The sequence below is a fragment of the Hemiscyllium ocellatum genome, chromosome 28 (assembly GCF_020745735.1).
Source record: "Hemiscyllium ocellatum isolate sHemOce1 chromosome 28, sHemOce1.pat.X.cur, whole genome shotgun sequence".
NCBI lineage: Eukaryota > Metazoa > Chordata > Chondrichthyes > Orectolobiformes > Hemiscylliidae > Hemiscyllium > Hemiscyllium ocellatum.
The window spans coordinates 17,685,313-17,706,362 of NC_083428.1; positions in this window are offsets into that span (position 1 = coordinate 17,685,313).

Below are 21,050 nucleotides of genomic sequence, written 5' to 3' on the forward strand. Positions count from 1 at the left end.
TTCTAATCTAAAAAGTGAGATAACAGAGTTTTACATAAATTCATGCAGTTTTTGAGCTCAGAGTTCTACATGAATGCATGCAGTTTTTGAGCAAAGTACAATGTAACTCTGCAAGTACAAATTCACCCCACAAAATATATGTGTGCATGTGGGTCTTTGTGTGTGTGTATCTGTCTGGGGTGGGGGTTGTGAGTGTGAGAAAGTGTGTGTATGTGTGTGTGTGTGTAGTGAGTGCAGAATGTCTTAAGTCTGTAAGGGGGTGCATGTGTGAGTGTGGGAGTGTGTGTCTATAAGGGTGTATGTGGGTGTCTGTGTGCACGTCTGTGTGGACCTGTGTCCGTGTGTATGTGAGAGTGTGTGTGTGTAGGAATATCTCTGTGTGTGTAGTGCAATGGTGTACACCTGTAATGTGACGTGAACCCAAGGTCCCGGTTGAGGCCCTCCCTATGGGTACTGAACTTAACTATCAACCTCTGCTCGGCCATTTTTCTCTGCCGCCTGTCCCGATGTCCACCTTGGAGGATGATCACCCGAAGGTCCAAGGCTGAATGTCTTGGACCACTGAAGTGTTCCCCAACTGGGAAGGAACCCTCCTGTCTGTTGATTGTTGTGCAGTGCCCATTCATCCATTGTCACAGCCTTTGCTCAGTTTCCCCAATGTACCATGCCTCCAGGTATCCTTGCTTCAATGTATAAGATAGACAACGTTGGCTGAATCACATGAGTACCTGCCATGTACAAGGTGGGAGGTGTTCCCACGCATAATAGTGGTATCTATGTCCACAATCTGACACGTCTTACAGCGTCCACCGTGACAGGGTTGTATGGAGTTGTCCTGAGAGCCGGGCAGTTTGCTACGAACAATGATCTGTTTGAGGTTTGGCGGTTGCTTAAAGGTAAGTAGTGGAGGTGTAGGGAAGGTCTTGGTGAAATGCTCATCCTCATTGATAATGTGTTGCAGGTCATGAAGAACATGGCGTAATTTTTCAGCTCCTGGGAAGTATGGAACAACGAAGGGTACCCTGTCAGTTGCAGCACGTGTCTGTCTTCTGAGGAGGTCATTACAGTTCCTTGCTGTGGCACATCGGAGCTGGCGGTCGATGAGTTGAGCATCGTATCCTGTTCTTGTGAGGGCATCCTTGAGTACTTCTATGAGGACACCTGGAAGTACTCACACACACCCTTATAGACACACACACTCCCACACTCATACATGCACCCCCTCACAGACTTAAGACACTCTGCACTTACAACACACACACACTTTCTCACACTCACAACCTCCATCCCAGACAGACACACACACACACACAGACAAAGACCCACAAGCACATATATATTTTGTGGGGTGAATTTGTACTTGCAGAGTTACATTGTACTTTGCCCAAAAACTGCATGCATTCATGTAGAACTCTGAGCTCAAAAACTGCATGAATTTATGTAAAACTCTGTTATCTCACTTTTTAGATTAGAATCAATCTAAACGTCATGGCATAGACAGAGAACACAGGGGGCCAACACTTTCAACATACTGTCTAGCTATCACCATTGTTAACAGCTAATCCGAGAATGCAACTTTTAAAAAAAGGGTTTGTGATTTACACATGAAAGAAGTGAAACTATCACTGTATTCTAACAGATGAAAGGCTTAACAGATAATCAATTTTTCAATGTATAATTTCAGTTACGTCACACTGTAAATTTTCGCTCTAAATTCTGTTACGATCGAGCCCTCCACTATCACCTGATGAAGGAGCGTCGCTCCGAAAGCTAGTGTGCTTCCAATTAAACCTGTTGGACTATAACCTGGTGTTGTGTGATTTTTAACTTTGTACACCCCAGTCCAACACCAGCATCTCCAAATCATCACCTTAAAGAAGTTACCCTCATCTCTCTGTAGGGATTTAGGTTTTGACCGAAGGTTACAGACCTAGATGAAGAACTCTGATTCTCTCTCCACAGATGCTGGTTTGACCAGGCAGTTTCTGTTTATCTCAGAGAGTTTGCTCGTCAGGATTAGTTAAATAGCAATTGAAAGAACTGAGGATGCTGTAAACCAGAAACAAAAACTGAAATTGCTGAAAAATCTCAGCAGATCAGGCTGGGGAACTATTTGTTTAGTTTGTCTCATCATTACTGACTCACCTCCATGTTTGAGCCCACAGAGAGTTCCTTATATGCTGCAATCATACAGCAGACCTTCAATCCTATATGATCTCTGCATTCCCCAGTATTGTCTGATGTAAAGGAAATGCACCCTGTGGTAAAACTGAGGGCTAGGTATCCTCTGTACTTCAAAGAGTGAAAGAAACACCTCAGTACACTTTGCAATACAATGAAATGCTTTGAAATTCAGTGGTGATTGCTATTTTGAAAAATGTGGCTTCAATTATGTATGCATCAAAAATGTGTGAAAAAGCAAAGACTACTTAATTAGGTTTTAGGCAGTGTTGATTGAAGGAGAAGTGCTTACCAATAAATTGGGAAACACTTCTTTTTAAATAGATCTTTAACAATAAAATCCCTAAAGTGTGGAAGCAGACCATTCAGCCCATTGAGTCCGCAGTGACCCACCAAAGACCTAGGGCTAATTCAGAGTGACATTAAGAGAATCACGGTGTGGATGTGGAGTCACTTTTAGCCTAGACAAGACAAAGACTCTTGACATCTTTCCCAAAACAAAAATCAATTGATGCCAGCTATTAATTTCCCGATTTTAAATTGCAATCACATTTAATGTGGGAATTTGAACTCATGTTTCCTCGATTACTAATTTCAGTAGAATAACCAAAGCACCTTGCAGCATCAAGATCCAATAGGATGTAATAAAGCATGTGCTCCCATCCCTGTTAGAAAGTGTGTTGAATCAGGAATGAGCTTGTCAGTAAAGCTGAACACAGAACACTATCACCTACTGCCAACGCTCCCCTAACTAAATTCCTGCATGGTGAATGACCACTGCAAGGATGAACCAGAGGTTCCAAGATCAGAATGGATGAATCCAAGAAAGATATTCAAAAGGAAATAATAGTTTTAACCATGAGATCAGTGCTGTAAATTGACAATTGGTGTTTTCAACACAACTCAATTAAGATAGTCAGTTAGTCATAGAGGAAATCAGGAAATCAAGAGGAAGGGTGTTGCACTGGTACATAATTTGGGTGCAACATTAACTCATCACCACTAAGGCAAAATAAGAAAGGTTGTGAGCTTTTTTCATTTCAGTGGACAGTCATCAAAATTTTGGAACATGCGTCTTGAACAATGTTAGCAAAGAATTCCAAGAACATTGAATCACTGAATACATTCTACTGACTAGCAAAATAACCAATAGAATGATGGAAGGCAGCCAGCAGAATGAGTAAATGTTATTAACTGAGAGGCCCATTTACATCAAAGAAATTAGATTAACTCCATCACGAGGTTAACTACTTCTGTCAGATGATACAATACTAATTCAAATATTTTGCCCCCATCTCACATGAACTGCTGAAAATATTAGCTCTTCTTGGCAATTGGTTATTGTTTGAGTATGAGTCTATTAATCATTTGCTTGTACTGGTATTTCAGCTAATTCTGCTTCAACCATCATGCGTGAGACACACAAATACACACACACACACACACACACACACACACACTTCGCAGGAAAAGCTCATCTATCGTGACAATGTTCACTCTAAGCTATACAGCCATACAGAGATCCCTGTGTGCCATTTGATGTGCAGACACATTGATCAACAGTTCCAAAAGTCACTGCCATGAATAGGCCACAGAGGTCTGCATGATAGCAGGAGAAATTAGGGAATGTAAATCACTGGTCAAAATCTGAACACAAGATTTTCTCATCCATATATGGCAATATTGCTGCAGCACACTTTGTAAAATGCAACTTGAGTATAGCCCATAATCTCTTACAGTCCAAAGGAGGCCCTTGTGAACCAACACCAGCACCTGCTCCATCTAGTAAATGACTATAGCCTGAGGTAAATATAAGAAAAAGGAGCAGGTTTAGATCATAAGTCCCCTCAAGCATGTTTCATAATTCAATGGAACTGAGGCAGATCTTCGTCCTCAACTTCACTTTCCTTTCCATTCCCCATTCCCCCTTGATCCCCTGAAAGTTTAGGAAGTTATCAAAACCTTAATTATGCTCTGTAATGGTGCCAGAAATGAAAAGGGAAAATGCTGGAGAAACTCAGCAGCTCTGTCAGGTTCTGTAGAGAGGGAAAGAGGGTTAATGTTCTGAGTTCAATCATCACTAATTTTGCTGCTCTCGTCACAGACGCTGCCAGACCTGCTAGGCCTCTCCAACACTTCCTGTTTTTATTTTAGATCTCCAACATCCACAGCATTTTACCCTTCGATGATGCCAGACTGTCAATTAACTTTTAGTTGCCATCTCAGTGTGAATCTTCAAAATCCTGTTTTTTGTTGATAAAGGCTACTGAGCAATAGGTGATGATGTGCCTGCCACTTCAGAACACCGCAACGTTCCCTGGCCAACATTGCTGTCTCAGGCTTACTACAGAGCTCTAGTGAGACTCAGCACAAGCTGGAAGAACATCATCTAATATTCCATTTGGGGACCCTGCAGCCTTCAGGACTCAATATCACGTTCAGTAATTTTAGCACCTAAACACTTCATTCTATGTCCTTCGCCCACCCCTGCACCCCAAGCTTTGTCATGTTATGGGCTGCTTTCAACACAGACAAACTATTTTCATCTAATCATTGTCTCCATTATCAGCTTTCCTCCTTACCTGGCTTATTATCAGCCATCACTTTGTCCACCCAACTGTCGTTCTCTCACTAAGGGCTTCATCTCCACCTGTCCATTCAGTCCTTCCCCAACCCCACCCCTGTCATCAGCATAAATACCACCTAGCTACTATGAGTTCTAAGAAAGCGTCACTGGACTAGAAAAGTTAATTCTGCTTTTCCTCCACAGATGCTGCCAGACCTACTGAGTTTCTCCAGTTTGTTATTTTTGTTTTTGTTTCAGTTATTGACTTTGACATCTGAAAGTTTGAGATTACTCGTGTTATATTCCATATAAATAGAGTGTTGCATGGGGTCTTTAAGAAGGCTCACTTTCCTACCTTTGGCTCATTTTATGTATATTTTTGGCTCTTTACACACAACAGCAAATGTGAATCAAATAATCAATTATCAACTGGTCAGTTAAATGTAGTTGCATAAAAAGATATGAAATAAATGTCCCCATATGTTTTCATGCCCATTGACAATAAATGGTGAGTTTTTGGGACCCTTATCCTCGCCATGAGGCCTTTTCCACAGTGGGACACATATCACACAAAAAGGAGCTTTATGAATGGTGAAAGTGAGTGATTACATTATGTGGGCCATTGTCTTTTAGTTGATAAACCTTTCTAATGGAAACCATATTTTTGGCCTTGCTTCCATTAAATGACCCAGCACACTGCCACTCATGGCAAATAAGTGAGAGTTTTTCACAGCAAGGAGTCAGAATACAACTTGTGACATATTTATTCCTATCACCACGTTTTTATACCAGAAGCATTTATAACATAGCTGTGTACATCTGAAATTGAGTGACAGCAATCCAATGAAACCTTAGGTGTCAACTCAATCTATATCATAATATCAAACTGTTATCATCTACTGTGTTAACCTGACTCCACCTTATCAGAGTTTGCAGTGCTAACAAAACGCCTCCCATAGTCACACCCATTTGCAGTTTGTACTGATATGGTCTCATTCTCAGCATTTACATGTCATGATCTTCAATTGCACTGCATCATCTCCTGTAAAGACTAGTCTGTGACGGTTCACCATCAGTTGAAACCATGACAGATGGCGGATATCACTCCATATCTTGCTAAATAAAACTGATCCTTTCATTTTAAGTAATAACATTTTAAGAGCTACATTGACCAATGGTTGAAGTTCCAATGCTGAATATTAACCAGTTTGGCATTTTGATGCAGTTCTGAGGGAGTGTTTCATTGTCATAACTGTCACCTGACAGGTAAAATGCTGTAACAAGACCCAATCTGTTTGTGTCATTGGGCATAGAAGATCCAATCATGCTATTCAAGAGTAACAGTCAGTTGTCCTACATGCCATTTCTCCCCTATCCAACATTAGCTTTAAAACAGTTATTATTTCTGATGTGCAGCCTCATTGCTTGTAAACTGGTTCCTATATTCACCACTATTGACAACAGTCCCTGATATATGGTGTAAATTGGTGATTTAATTTTTAAAAACATTCTTGGGATGTGGAAAATGGAGAAAGACCAAACTAGTCCATGCCTTCTGCTTGAAATGCTGTTGTTCTTGTGATGATGGAGCTCTCAGGATGTTGCTAGGTCAGAATTCCAAGATTCTGACCTGCTGACAATAAAGGATCAAGAATGTTAGTCCAAGTCTGGATGGCAAATTGACTTGGTGGGAAATTTCCATGTATTGAAGTCTTTGTAACATTCCTGCTTTTGATGGTGGAGGTCATGAAGAACAAACTATTATGGTCCTCTGGTGAATTGCTGCAGTACATGCTGAGGATTGGACATTCTAAAACCACATTATATGACAGTGAAGGCAGTAAATACTGAGTCCATCGACAAAGGTACCAGACACACAAACTCCTCCATCTTAGCTGGTGCGTCAACTTCTCAAGGGTTCTTGCAGTGGCACCTTTCCAGATAAGTAGTGATCATTCCATTACAGTTCTTACATGAGCCTTGTAAATGGTGGAGATAATTCAAGCACCACCTGTGATGGGACATCCAGCATCTGCAATGTTCTTGCAGTCCCAGTTTTGACAGCATGAGTCTGATCCAGCTTTTCACACAGAGGCCCAATGTTGGTGGGGGCGTACCATCCAATGTCAATAGAAGATAGTTGGGCATTTTCTTGTTAGAAATGGCTAGTTATGTAGCATGGATGTTGCCTGTCACCTATCAGCTCAAGATTGGATTTTACTTAGGTTCTATCATTAATTAGCGTGGGCTGCTTCATTTTCAAAACAGTTGTGGACAATGCTGAGCATTGCAGAATTGTCTGCAAGAGTTCCTCTATTCATTTCCCTTTTAGCTGCTGCAACTTTATTGAAACTACTTAGTATTGCAATAATAATCAGTCATTACTCACAGCACATTGTAACCCAGTTATGATACACAGCTGATGTGTGCTAGAAATGATCTTGCATAATTCATCAACATTTGAAGCACATGGTCCATTGGCACTTGATTCCTGGTCTTCTAGCATTTCAAACTAAGGCTGTCTTGAAAGGAAAAGAAGCAAGTAAAGCCATTTTTAGAGGACTATTTGTTAAATGTGTTACCAAATAAAATACAGAACAAGGAATTGCAGATTATATGCCGAACTATTTGACCTCAACATGGTTACTTCAGAGGTTTCTGATTTGAAAAGGTTATTGTAGCGGAGGGTACATTTATAACTGTTATTGTCGAGAACTCAATAAATTGTTCATGCATTTGACAAACAAAATTTTGAACCCAAAATTTACTTTCTGTGTTTTGTCAGAATAATCAACAGGACTGAAATTTCCTGTGTTCTTCAGAGCTTCGACCTTGGACCAGGACAACTCCGTCTTCTGCACCTTCACCTCCAGCTTCCATGACCTTTCATTCAGTTGGACAGGTTTTTGGACATTGAAGCTGCTGGAGTTAAACTGGAGTCTGACTTCACCTGCTGGAATATTCAAGATGCTAAAAAGGTTATAACATTGCGGCATGCATTTTTAACATTTGTAGGGATGCCAATATTTTCTCGTAAATAAACTCTCCAGTCATCAGCTCCTTGGCTGCTTTATTTAAACATGTAGTGCTCATTCTCCTCGCTAGACTCAAACCTTTCATGGTCAGCTCTCCCTTGGTCTGCACAAGATGCTGTCGGCAGCCACCTGGGAGAAATAACAGTTGTGTTGGAAGTGTGAACATTGCAGCAAATGGCCAGACTTCACCAGAAATCCCTACAGCTGATAACTTAGTCTATAGAAGTCTAGAATGAAAGAAATGTGCTTGACAGGGAAGATGCTGAGAGTTTGAGACAACATTTTAACTAGTAAGGGAATCAAGGTTGATGGGAAAATGACTGGAAAGTGAAATTGAGCATTATCAGATTAACCATGACTTCATTGACTGATGGAAGACACTTGATGGGCCAAATGGTTTATCTCTGCTTCCACATCTCATAGTCTAATAGTACATTATCAAACATGAAAATGTAGCCATTCTTAAATTGGAACAAAGTAACAAGAGTAGGCCATTCAGCCCCTCAAGCTTGTTCTGCCATTCAATGCAATCATGACTAATATGTGGCCTAACTCCATATACCTGCCTTTGGTCCAAACCTTTGCTTAACACAAATGTATCCATTTCAGATTTAAAATTAATGATGATCTTCTGTCATTTGTTGGAGAAAGTCCCAAATGTCTTGCTCCCTTTTTGTGTAGAAACACTTCCTAACATCTCTCCTGAATGATCTGGCCTCAATTGTCAGGCTATATTTCCAGGTTCTAGAAGCCCCAACCAGTGGAAATACTTTATCTGTCTTTTCCTGTTAATATCTTGAATACTTCAATCAGGTCACTTGTAACCTTCTAAATTCTGGAGAAAAAGATGAAGTTTAATACTTTCTCTTCATAACTTAGCCCCTGAAGTCCAGGTATTACTTTTGTAAACCTATGTTGTACTCCCTCCAAGGCTAATATATCCTTCCGAAGGCATGGTTCCCAGATCAATTTCCAGCATTCCAAGTGAGGTCTAACCAGGGTTTTGTATAGGTGCAGCATAATTCTGCATTCTTGTACTCCAGTGCTCTAGGTATAAAGGCCAGCACTCTATTAGCTTTCCTGGTTATTATCAGCACCTATTTGTGATATTTTAAAGATCTATACACCCAAATCCCTAAGTCTCTTTGGACATCCACTGCATTAACTTCAAACCATCTAGAAAGTATCCCAATCTATTCTTTTTCAGTCCAAAATGGATAATGTCACATTTGCTTATATTGAACTTTATCCTTCATGGTTCATCCATTCATTTGGCACATTAGTATCCCTTTGTAAGTTTATGCTATCATCTACACTGTCTACACTGCACCTTATTTTTTTCGTCATCAGACAATTTAGCTATATGACTTTCTATGCTATTATCCAAGTCATTAGTATATAATCGAAGTAACTGGGGACCTATCGTAGATCCTTGTGGGACAATACTGGTCACACCCTGCCAATTTGAGTACTCCCTATTTTCTGTCGCCTGCAACTCAACCAATTTCCCAGCCCCATCAGTAATTTGCCCTCAGTTCCATGGACTTCTACCTTAGTTAATAATCTCTTATGTCGGACTTTATCAACAGCCTTCTGGAAAAGCTTATAAACGACATTCATACATATTCCCCTGTCCATTGCATTGACAATATGGCTGTTAAAATACTCCATCACAAGTATAATAGTGGCTGTTCCTGGTCAATGAATTGAAATTAGATTAAAATGCAATCCTCCAAGTTGCTTTAATCTTTAAAAAGCATACTTTTGTTTTGCTCTATTAGGAACCATATCTAGGAGGTAGATAAGAGTGAGAAGTCTGAATAACCTTTTCAATTCATTCATTGGCTTTGCTGACTAGGCTAGCATTCTGTTGCCTATTTCTAATGCCATTGAGAAGGTGATGGTGAGCCACCACCTTGAGCCCCTGTTGCCCATGCAATGTAGATACATCAACAGCGCTCTTTGGATGTGAGTTCCAGGATTTTAGTCCAATGACAGTGAAGCAATGGTGGTATAGTTCCAGCTGAGGATGGCGAGTGGCTTGAATGGGGGTGATGTTCCCATACACCTGCTGCTCCTTTCCTTTTAGATGGTAAAGGTCACAACCAATGTTACCAATATGGTGCATGAGCTTCCCTGGCGTTCCACACATGGTCTTTGGTATGCTGACTTAAATTGCAGCATTGATTTCCAGTTCTGCAAATTGCTGTCATGCCTGGACCTCAAAGGTCCATGTAAAGGAAGAAAAAAATGAGGGGAAATGCTGTTCACAGGTTTCGAGCATCCTTGGTGATTTGCTGCATTGCATGTTGTGGCTGGTACACACTGCTGCCTAATGGAGAGGTGGTAGCAGGATTAAATATTGTTGGTGGTACATGGGATGTTAACAAGTGGACTGCTTTGTCCTTGATGCTGTTGAGCTTCTTGAGTATTGTTGGAACTGCACTCCAACCAAGTGATGGGTATTCCATCCTTGTTATTCCATCGTCAGTGGTTAGCACTGCTGCCTCACAGCACCAGGGACCCAGGTTCGATTCTACCCTCGGGTGACTGTCTATGTGGAGTTTGCACATTCTCCCACGTGGGTTTCCATCGGTGCTCCAGTTTCCTCCCAAGGTCCAAAGATGCGCCAGTTAGGTGGACTGGCCAGGCTAAATTGCCCCATTGTGTCCAGGGATGTGCAGGTTAGGTGAATTGGCCATGGAAGATGCAGGGTTAAGTGGATGGGGTGAGTCTGGGTGGGATGCTGTTCAGAAGGCTGGTGTGGACACACTGGCCTTGTTTCCACACTGTAAGGATTCTATGATTCAATTATTCTAGCTTCTGCCTTGTAGACAATGGACAGGTTGTGGGGAATTCAAAAGTGAGTTACTCATTGCAGAATTCTCAATCTGCAATCTACTGTCATGACTACAGTAATTTCTTGATTCCTAGGGTCTAGGGGGCTTGGTCCAGCTGAGTTACTGATCAATGGTAACCCCTAGGTTACTGACAGTGGTGGAATCAGTGATAGTGATACCTTTGAATGTCAAAGCCAGATGCGTATCTTCTTTATTTTTGGAAATTTACATTGCCTGGCACTGGTGGAGCGCAAATACTACTTGCCACTTAGTAGCCCAAGTCTGAAAATGTGCTTAGGTCTTGCTGCGTACAGACATAAGCTGCTTCAGTGTTAGAGGAACCATGTATGACACTGAAAATTATGGAATCATAGTGAATAACTCCACTGCTGACCTTATGATGGACAGGTCATTGATGGTGGGTCAAAGGATGCTGAGAAATTCCTGCATTTTGTCACATTATAGATACCTGTAATCCTTGTTGGATCGAATTTTGCTTTGAAAAGCAGCACTAAAGTGCTAGGAAAGTACCCACAATTAACTAGATTGTGGATATCTTTGAAAGTTGCAAATGCCACAGATCTTCTGACAAGAAGAAGTGATTTCTGCAATACAGACTCCAACAGATTCCAGAGATGCTATCAGATAAGGACTGTACATCTTGCTAATGCAAACTGGTGCCTTATTGTTTAGGCTATACACATAACTACAGTTGTGCTGGACTTCAGTTGAAGCTTGTACCATCATGTCACAGTCCCATGTTATCTGGCATCATCTGTGATCACGGAAAATGCATATAGCTGTGGACCTATCTTCTACATTTGCCTAATACAACATTCCAAAGAGGAGACACATCACTGGTAGGATAGTCCTGGATTGAAAGCGTGGTCAAAAATTGATAAATACAAAAAAAAGACACTGTTAAGAGTAATCCTTTAATCCACAGTAATCCTTTAATTCCTGTAATGTTATAAATTCTTTAGTTTACCAAAGTCAACAGGTTTCTGCCTGTCAGTTTTAGCATATGGAAATTGAGGAACTGTGTACATTTCCCAACATTAGTTCATGCACACATCAGTCCCCAGCACTGTGTCATTGACACTACAGTCACATCAGATTCTAAATAATTCTGTGGTGATATCACTTTTAGGAGTTTTTCTTTGCACCAGGTTAAGTGCGTTAATGTTGGGTATGCCTGCAGCTTAAGTTATGAGCAGCCAATGCCCCTCTACATTGCAGAGTAACTCAGAGGTTCCAGTTTGTAGCTTTTATTTGAAAAAAATAAGGTCAGCAAATTAAGGCAACATCATTATTCTTAAAGCTGTTCATCAAATTTTGTTCATTTTACTAAGTTGGTCTGCATGTATACCTGGAGCCTCGTGTAATTAAAGATTACTCTGCTGGAAGTTGTTGTGAGCAAGACGAAAAATCAACCTGGCACCAACCCTTGTCTGAAATTTTGGGCTGTATGGGGACTTTTGACTGGATGCATGGTTGGAACTGGGTGGTCAAATCATGAAGCCCCCCAGAAAGAATGTGCTGAGAGAAATGTCTTCCTCCACTGATAGAAACATGAAATCCAGCAGTAGTGCCCACCCCATTTTTGACCTTTATTTTATTTGTGGTGTATGCCTGTGTTGGAAACAGAAACTAAAACTATCAAAGCAAAGTGACAGTTTCCAACCATGTTTTAAATAAAATGAGTTCTGTCTAACTGCTATCAATTCCAGTTTTGTTACTTGACTTTATGAAAAAGAAAGCAGGTATCATCCTTTCTAGGAATGTCCTTATATCTTCTGGAGTAGTTTTATCTACAGCAGTCTCTGTTAATTATTGTTTATCATGTTGCTAAGGAAACCACATGCATCAGAATCGAACAACAATCCATTCAACAAAAACAGAAGTTGTTGGAAAACCTCAGCAAGTCTGGCAGCATCTGTGGACAGACAGCAGAGTCAACGTTTCAGATCCAGTGACCCTGCTTCAGAACAATCTCTTATATCCACCGGGATGGTGTTCTTTTGTTATGTGTTAGAGAGATGTTGATAATTGGAAAGGAAGACCTAAAGCTACCACTGAGTAATGCTTGATCGGTGTCAAACCGATCTGTTAAATAATAATCAAAGTTGCACCCAGACTCATTTTGTTTTCCAGATTATTTATTACATTTTTATCATTAAAATTTGAATTTGTGGTTGTAGTTTAGGTTGCATTTTTGCTTGCAGGATGTGGTTAGTAGTTCCAGTAGAAGCTCCTGCACTGTCTTTAGTGGGTAAATATACCACATGATGTGGAACTGTATAACATGGACAGCAACATCCTGGGTTTAGTCAAGATGTATGTTGTGTTCAGTGATCTGAGTCAGAATGGTGGTCAGATTACAACTGGTGTAGAATTAGAATAACCAGTCAAAGTTTCTATTCCTGATCACTGTGCCAATTTAAGTGTGTATGGCTGGACATTAAAAAAGGACAGGGTTGAGCTCCTGGAAAAGATTTGCATTTCTATAGACCCTTTTGCAACCTCGCAATGTTTTAAAGTGCTTCACTGTCAATGAAGTCATCTTAGTTGCGATGCAGGAAACATTGCATCCTTTACAATCAGAAAACTTCAACAATTTAATAACTACTATCCACTTAATGGATGTATTCATTAGGAGATAGCGCCCAAGTCTCTTTTTGAAAGATGGTATCACAGGTCTGAGAGAGCAGACAGAGTATTGGTTTAATGTCTGACCTGAAAGACACCTCTGATAGTGCAGCATTCCACCAGTAATGAAATAGAGCGTCAGCTGAGGTTTATTGACTTGGGTCTCTGGAGTTGGACAGTGATATGTTGAATCCAGGTGAGCATCTATTTGGGTTGCAGGTGATCTGAGCATTGTGACCCAGCACAAGTCAGTGCCTTCAAAAGTGAAAGCCCAGGAAGACAAAGTGCTTTGGTCAACAGTACTGTCAGATCTCATTGACTCACAATCTAGTTCTACAGGTAGGAATGTTTGGGAAAATTTGAATTCTTTCTGCAAGTGTTGAGTTTGTTTCAGTATAACCTCATTGCACTATGTAAACCAACGAAAGTAAATGCATTGCACTCACAGCTGACCCAACAACAGGCATGGAAAAGCACACTTCCATTTACCAGCAACACATGTCACTTACTTTCAGTTTTGTAACTCAATGCAATTTCTTTCCTTTAAATGAGCATACTTTCATTATTTGCTGAGCACAAAGAAAATCCAGCATTTCAGTTTCTGGAACACATCCCCAGAGCCAGCCACTTTGAGGAAGGTACATTCATGCTCACAAAGCCACGAGTCCCCCTGAGGCAGGCAGACAGACAAACAGGCCCAGTTTGTTTTCCTCCACCTTCTGACGCCACCTCCAAAGAGTGTGGACTGTGGCCTGAACCCAATTTGGAACACCAGCATCGAACACCTCTCAGTGAAGAAACACTGGCATAGACAGTCAAATATGTTAATAATTATTTAATCGCCCCAGCTACTAGAATCCTGAAGATTTTCAAAGTATGTGGTGATACGCATGTGGTAGTTTGTCCCTCTGCAGAAAATTGCTCGTATGGTAGAGTCAATTTGAAAGAGAGTCATCGTGAGACTCAATCTGTAAAGAGTAATTTTTTTTAAAAATGAGGATGTGCATTGACCTAAACCTTACTTATTGTGTACTGTAGTTCTCACCATTGAATAACCACATCCCCACTCTATACATAGGACCTCCCACACTGCCAGTTAACTTAACCTACTGCTAAATGTGGTCACTTAGGCCTATTGATCCACATGCCTTCTGATTACCAACTGGACTTGCTGCAAAACAGGATTTCTACTTACTACTGAACAGTTCAGAGATTTGGAAACAGTTGTGCATATTGCAAGGATTCTTATTTTGTTGCATAACCAAACAGCATGAGTACACAGATTTGTGAAATAAAAGTCAGTATTTTTCTGCTGTCACTCACCCCAAGGGTTAAATAAAAAGATAGGGAAAAAACACAAATAAGTAAATTGTAGTGGGTGTTTCTTGGAAGCGTCGTAGCTTTAGCACAAACTGACAGCGCAAAAGATGTAAATGCAAATTGTGTGAACTCATAAAACTGACCACAACAGCTGTATGTGAATTCAACTGAACATGACAAGTTGAGGTACAAACGTTTTGCCAACACCTTCCTTGAAACTCCTCAATTTGCTCCGGTACTGTTTGTTGTAGGAAATCAAAAGTAACAGTTGGCTTTATTCTCTGTGTGTTCAGATGAATAAGGCAATACCTCTTGCCATAATTTCTTTGCTCTTTATAATTATAGGCTGTTCTGAAATGTAATGCTCTCTCGTATACTGGTGACTGCACACCTATTACAGTCATAAAGATGTATAGCATGGAAACAGACCCTTCGGTACAACTTATCCAATCTGATCAGATATCCCAATTTAATCTAGTTCCATTTGCCAACATTTGGCCTATATCCCTCTAAACCATTCTGATTCATACAGTCATCGACATGTCTTTTAAATGTTGCAATTGTCCACTACCTATTGACAAGATACAGTTAGTGTGGGCATTTGGATACAGCAGCTTTTGGAAAGTTATGGATATGATTATCTGCAATCCAAAACTTTACCTCAGTTAATTTATTTGCAAAATGAGCCCCTGTTAATTTACAACATAATTTAGACTGCTCCAGTGATTCAATGACAAGCATCAGCTACAAATCCACTAAAAGAGTGAAGTTGTCATAGTTCCATTCTCATGAACAGGCAAAAGAGATAACCGGTGGTGGGTTTAACCTGAGAGTCACCATGACAAGGTCAAAAAGGTAGAACCTTCATGATAACATCAGCCAGTGTGGGAACTGAACCCACACTGTTTGCAGCACTCTGCATTGCAAACAACCCAGCCAGCTAACTGACACATGTTGTACGTTTGCTTGCTGAGCTGGTAGATTTACTCTCAGACGTTTCATCACCATGCCAGGTAACATTATCAGTGAGCCTCCAATGAAGCACTGGTGTTCTGTCCTGTTCTGGTAACCGAACAAGACACATAAATAGAATGCAAAACAGAACACCAGCGCTTCTTTGGAGGCTCACTGATGATGTTAGCTAGGATGGTGACGAAACGTCTGAGAACAAATCTACCAGCTCAGTAAGCAAACGTACAATTTGAGCTACAAGTCTTCTCCAAACTCACTAACTGGCCCACACTAAGATGTCAATGAAAAGCTTCAGGTACAATAAAAGGGATAGATCATCCAAGTTCTACCCTCACAGTGTAAATGAAGTTTGAATCCAGTGTCGGGGATGGCTTTACACTGGAAAAAAGAAAATTGAGATGGATCTCCTTTTACTGCAATCAGGCATAACTAAGTCAATATTCCTCCTCTCCCTACAGGAAACATGACAAGTACACAGAACAGTGTGTTCAAACTACAGTGGTGCAGCAAAAACAGGCTTATTTAATTTATCCTCCAATTAAACTGCACAGTCCAGAATTCCTGGGTTCAGCTGATGCCTGTGCTACATTGGCCTGAGAAAGGAGTTCTTCAGGATGAAGCAGTACATCAGTGCTTTTACTCTCATCGTGAATGAATGTGGATCGTGATCGTTTTTCTTTATCTTGGCTGCACATTTCCCTGCACCCAAGGAGTTGTGTGCAGCAGTTTGCGGCAGGAAAAGCAAGTGGGAGTAAAGTTAGCAATCATCAACCTCTTCACAAAGCTGGAGTTCATGAGGTTGCATGCCAAAATTCACCTTGCTCTTCTGAACTCATACGAACCAAGCAGACAAGCAAGGCAAGTGCTGCATGCAATTCTGTCAGCTACTGTTCCCCCGAAGGTAAATTAATAAATGGTGCTTAATTTGCCTGACCTTTCGTCACCTTCGATTCCGTGGAGGTAGCCATTTGATACAGATATGGCTATTCTTTTACATATTTTCTTAGTTGCTTTACCAAAGTTTTCTGTTATATTGCTTTTTTTTTGAGTTTAGAAACTTGCTCAGACAATGTACTAGTGCAGTGCCCTTTGGATTTATGAATGAGTTATTACATATATTAAATATGATACTACACTTAATTCAAGTTTTGTATCATTCAAATCCAGTGCATATTATAGAAATGCTCCCTGAACAATCAATGTGAGTGTGAGCATTTACTGAAATCCACTTAATAGCAATGCTTCAATGAAGCAAAACCAGCTAGAACAAGTCTGAAGCAGTTAATTAGAAGTGCAGAGACTATAAGCTGTAAGCTGCTGAGGGCAGCATGAATGTTGAGCTGTTAAGCCTGAAACAAACTTGTTCCATTGTGATTCACTGTTGGCGAATAATGACCTTCAAAAGTAAGCAGCATAAGAGCAATACAAGTCTGGTACTCGGCAGATACATGATGCTACCCCAATAACTACAAGTGAAGATGTTAGACTAAACCTTGATTCCAACTGTAAAGGAAAGTGGAGAGGTCAGAAGCTTTCATCTTTAGGCCTCTTTAGAGATCAAGGAGAGAGGTGATGAGGAGTGTGGGGCTATTAGGAGGTAAGGGAAGTCCAAATGGCCATCACTAGCCAGCATTCCAGTTTCTGGAACACCATCCCCACAGCCAGCCATTTTGGGGAAGGTACATTCATGCTCACAAAGCCATGTGTCCCCCTGAGGCAGACAGACAGACAAACTGGCCTATTTGACGCTGGCTAACAGAAAGTTTTTGAGACTGACTGGGGTTTTACCAGTTGGGCTCTGTTGAGTGAAAGTTAACTGTGCCATTACTCTAATGAGCTTAAGAGTAAGGAGCTATATCATGATGATTCATGGTTAAATAGAATGGGATGTGAATGCCCTCTTTTACCATCTCCCTTATTTAGTGCATGTACAATATAAAGGTTGCTGAACATCACTGATACAGTTTGGATTTTCTTCAACCAACATCACAGACCTGATCATTGTGCATGTTGGCCATCAATGACTATATTCAAACATAGAAAATAGGAGTGTAGCAGGCCATTCAGCACTTCAAGCCTGTTCATCATTCAATATAATCCACCAATATGATCCTGACCATTCTTCCAAGTCAGCACCCTGTTCCTGCTTTTGCCCCACACCTTTTGATCACTTTAGCTCTATGAACTATATTAAACTCCTTCTTGAAAGCATTCAATGTTTTGGCCTCAACCGCTTTCTGAGGCAGAGAATTCCACAGGCTTACCACTCTCTCGGTGAAGGAAGTTCTCATCATGTCAGTCCTAATTGGCTTACACAGCATCCTTAGACAATGATCTTTGGTTTTAGACTCCCTTCAAGGGCTCATGTCCGAAACATCGACTCTCCTGCTCCGTGGATGCTGCCTACCTGCTGTGCTTTTCCAGCAACACATTTTCAGCTCTGATCTCCAGCATCTGCAGTCCTCATCTTCTCCTTCAAAATTTTCTAAACTCTTTTGAGAACTGGATATGTATATCCCATTATAGTGAAGGTAGATGCCACAGCCACTTGCTTGTTCACTCCCAGGAAGGTCCCACACTCAATGGAAACCAGGGTACAAATAGGGATTGAGGTCAAGTACTCCTTCATTTGTCATACAGCCAATGACATGGTGCTGTGCTATGCTGCCAGCACCAAATGGATCAACTGGAATTTCTGTCAACTGAACTCTTTTGAACAAGATAGTGCAATGAGTGATACATCCAATAGTGTCCATAGATGTGAACCTAGATAAACCAGCAAACTGCACAACCTTCACAAAGTTGGATGTGGAACAGTGAATTCTTGCTATTTCCTTAAGATGAGGAGTCCAAACTGTGAACCACCTTCATAACACTTACTGGATGTGGTTATTCTAACTGTTGGTTTTCTCGAAGCATACCTATACTACAAATTTTCCACCAGTTGAAGTTGACCATCCTCGAAGGATTTTAAGTCATTGCATGCCACATTAATGACATACTAATTTCATAGATCACAAAAGAACAATCAAGCAAGAGGGTACAGAGAGTTTTAAAAACATAACAGGATACTGGGTTGATACTTAAAAGACAAACATGATTTTTCGAAGCAGTATTTGAAAACAATATTCCTCCCTTTCCAATGTAGTAATGCCAAATGTCATGGCACAAAAGGCCTGAACCATACACCTGTAATCCAGGGCTCATAATCTGCCCACATTGGAGAGGAGAACACAGGTATGGCTCCCAGTCCAGAAGCAAAGGGACATTGTGAGTGGAAGGCTGCAACAATCAAGATCATACCTTGTTAAACACTGGGAGAAAGGGACCACTGCAGATGCTAGAGATCAGAGACAAAAAGTGTGGCACTGGAAAAGCACAGCTGGTCAGGCAGCATCCAAGGAGCAGGAGAGATGATGTTTCGAGCATAAGCTCTTCATCAGGATTGGTGGTGGGGGTGGAGGGATGCCCAAGAGGGCTGAGAGATAAATGGTGGGGGGGGGGGGGGGGGGGGGATGGGGGGTGGGGGGGTGGGAGTGGGACTGGGGGAAAGGTAGCAGGGAATGTGACAGGTAGATGAAGGTGGGGGGTAATGATGATAGGTCAAAGTGGAGGGTGGAGCGGATAGGTGGGAAGGAAGATGGATAGGAGGGACAATTCAAGAGGGCATTGGTAAGTTGAAGGGTTGGATCTGGGATGAGGTGAGGGGAGGGGAGATGAGGAAACTGGTAAAATTGACTTTGATCCTGTATGGTTGGAGGATCCCAAGGTGAAAGATAAAGTGGTTTTCCTCCAGGGGTTGGGTGGCTAGAGTTTGGCGGTGGAGGAAGTCCAGGGCTTGCATGTCCTTGGCAGAGTCAAAACAAACATAACAAAACAAACAAGAGAGCCTTGATTTCACTGCAATAAAAGTCAGTAGGTGGATGGGGAGCTTTACTCAGATCCTCAGGGAGTACCTGTAACAAAACAGCCTCTGATGACAAAGATGAGGAATAAAGATCGACTTGCAGGCTAGGTGGATTGGCCGTAGTAAATGCAAGGTTACAGGGAAAGGATGAAGTTTGAATCTTGGGGGGATGCTCTTCAGGCGATCAGGGCAGATTCATTGGGCAGAATGGCCTCTTTCTGCATTGAAGGTATTCTATGAATACACTGATCTCCCCCAGCCTCATTAGAGAATCAATACACTTTCTGAGAGATTGGTGAATCCATGTCAGTGACTTTCCCTGGAATGTACAGAGACTTTTTCAGGAACTGGGGGGAGAGAGATGTAGAAAGATGATTAAACAGTAAATGAGGGTAAATACCTAGAGGGATATGTGGAGAGAAATGTTAACTCTACCTCTGCCTTTCCTCGAAAATAGCTATTAAGCACATGTGTAAGGAGCTATGTCATGATGCTTACAGGTCTCATGGAACTGGGAGCAAAGTGGACAGTTCTAGACATGGTCCCTCTTTCTCTCTCCTGCACATAATGTATTTGCATCGTAGGGTTTGTTGGTGTTCACTGACTGGACTTCATTCTATCAATGACCCAGGCATGATCTTATTACAAGCAGCAATTTCTCAATGTGACAAGTGGGGCCGATGGGCTGCCTGGAGTAGATACCCAACAATTAACTGAGGCTCCAGTGCAGCATTCAGGTGAGCATGCACACTTACCCACCTGGGTAAGGTGCAGCCAAAGCCACATTTAGAAAAGTTCCCACCCACTACAGTCCCTTGCATCTTCACTGCTGGATGTACTTTATTTTTCCATAAAAGTGTTGAAACATTGGCTAAAGGAGCATCTCCTTTCGTAGAATCCCAACAGTGTGGAAACAGGCCATTCAGCCCAACTGGTCTACACTGACCCTCCAAAGAGCAGCCCACCCAGAACCACCCTTCCACACTATACTTCCCATGGCCGACCCACCTAGCCTGCACATCCCTGAACACCATGGACAAACTAGAATGACCATTCCACCTAACCTGCACATCTTTGGACTGTGCAAGGTAAGCCATGCAGACATGGGGAGATTTGCAAACTCCACACAGACAGTTGCGCAAGGGTGGAGTCAAACCCAGATACGTGCTGCTGTGAGGCAGCAGTGCTAAGCCACCGCGTCACGAGGCAATCTTCCAATACTCACCTCTTGCATCTGATTGGCCTTCCAGCACTAAGAGACCATCCACCTCTGCATGTTAATTAAGGGCTCACCCACATAATATCATAAATCTAAATACATTTTCACTGGAGATAAGTTCCAGATCCAAGCATAGGCCCAGCTCCGTGATGAAAATTCAGCCCCTTGTAGTGACAACATGTGGAAAAAACAACTTTAAAGAGGGCCTTTTTCATCCTCATGAATTATTTTAATGAATCACTAATTGCTGCATTGTTGAACATGTGCTGCTTTTTTACCATCCAGTTCTGATATCTGTGGGAGTCTTCATTGAGACAGATTTATTCTGCTTCAATGTCGTTGTTAGTTAACATCAAGTCAT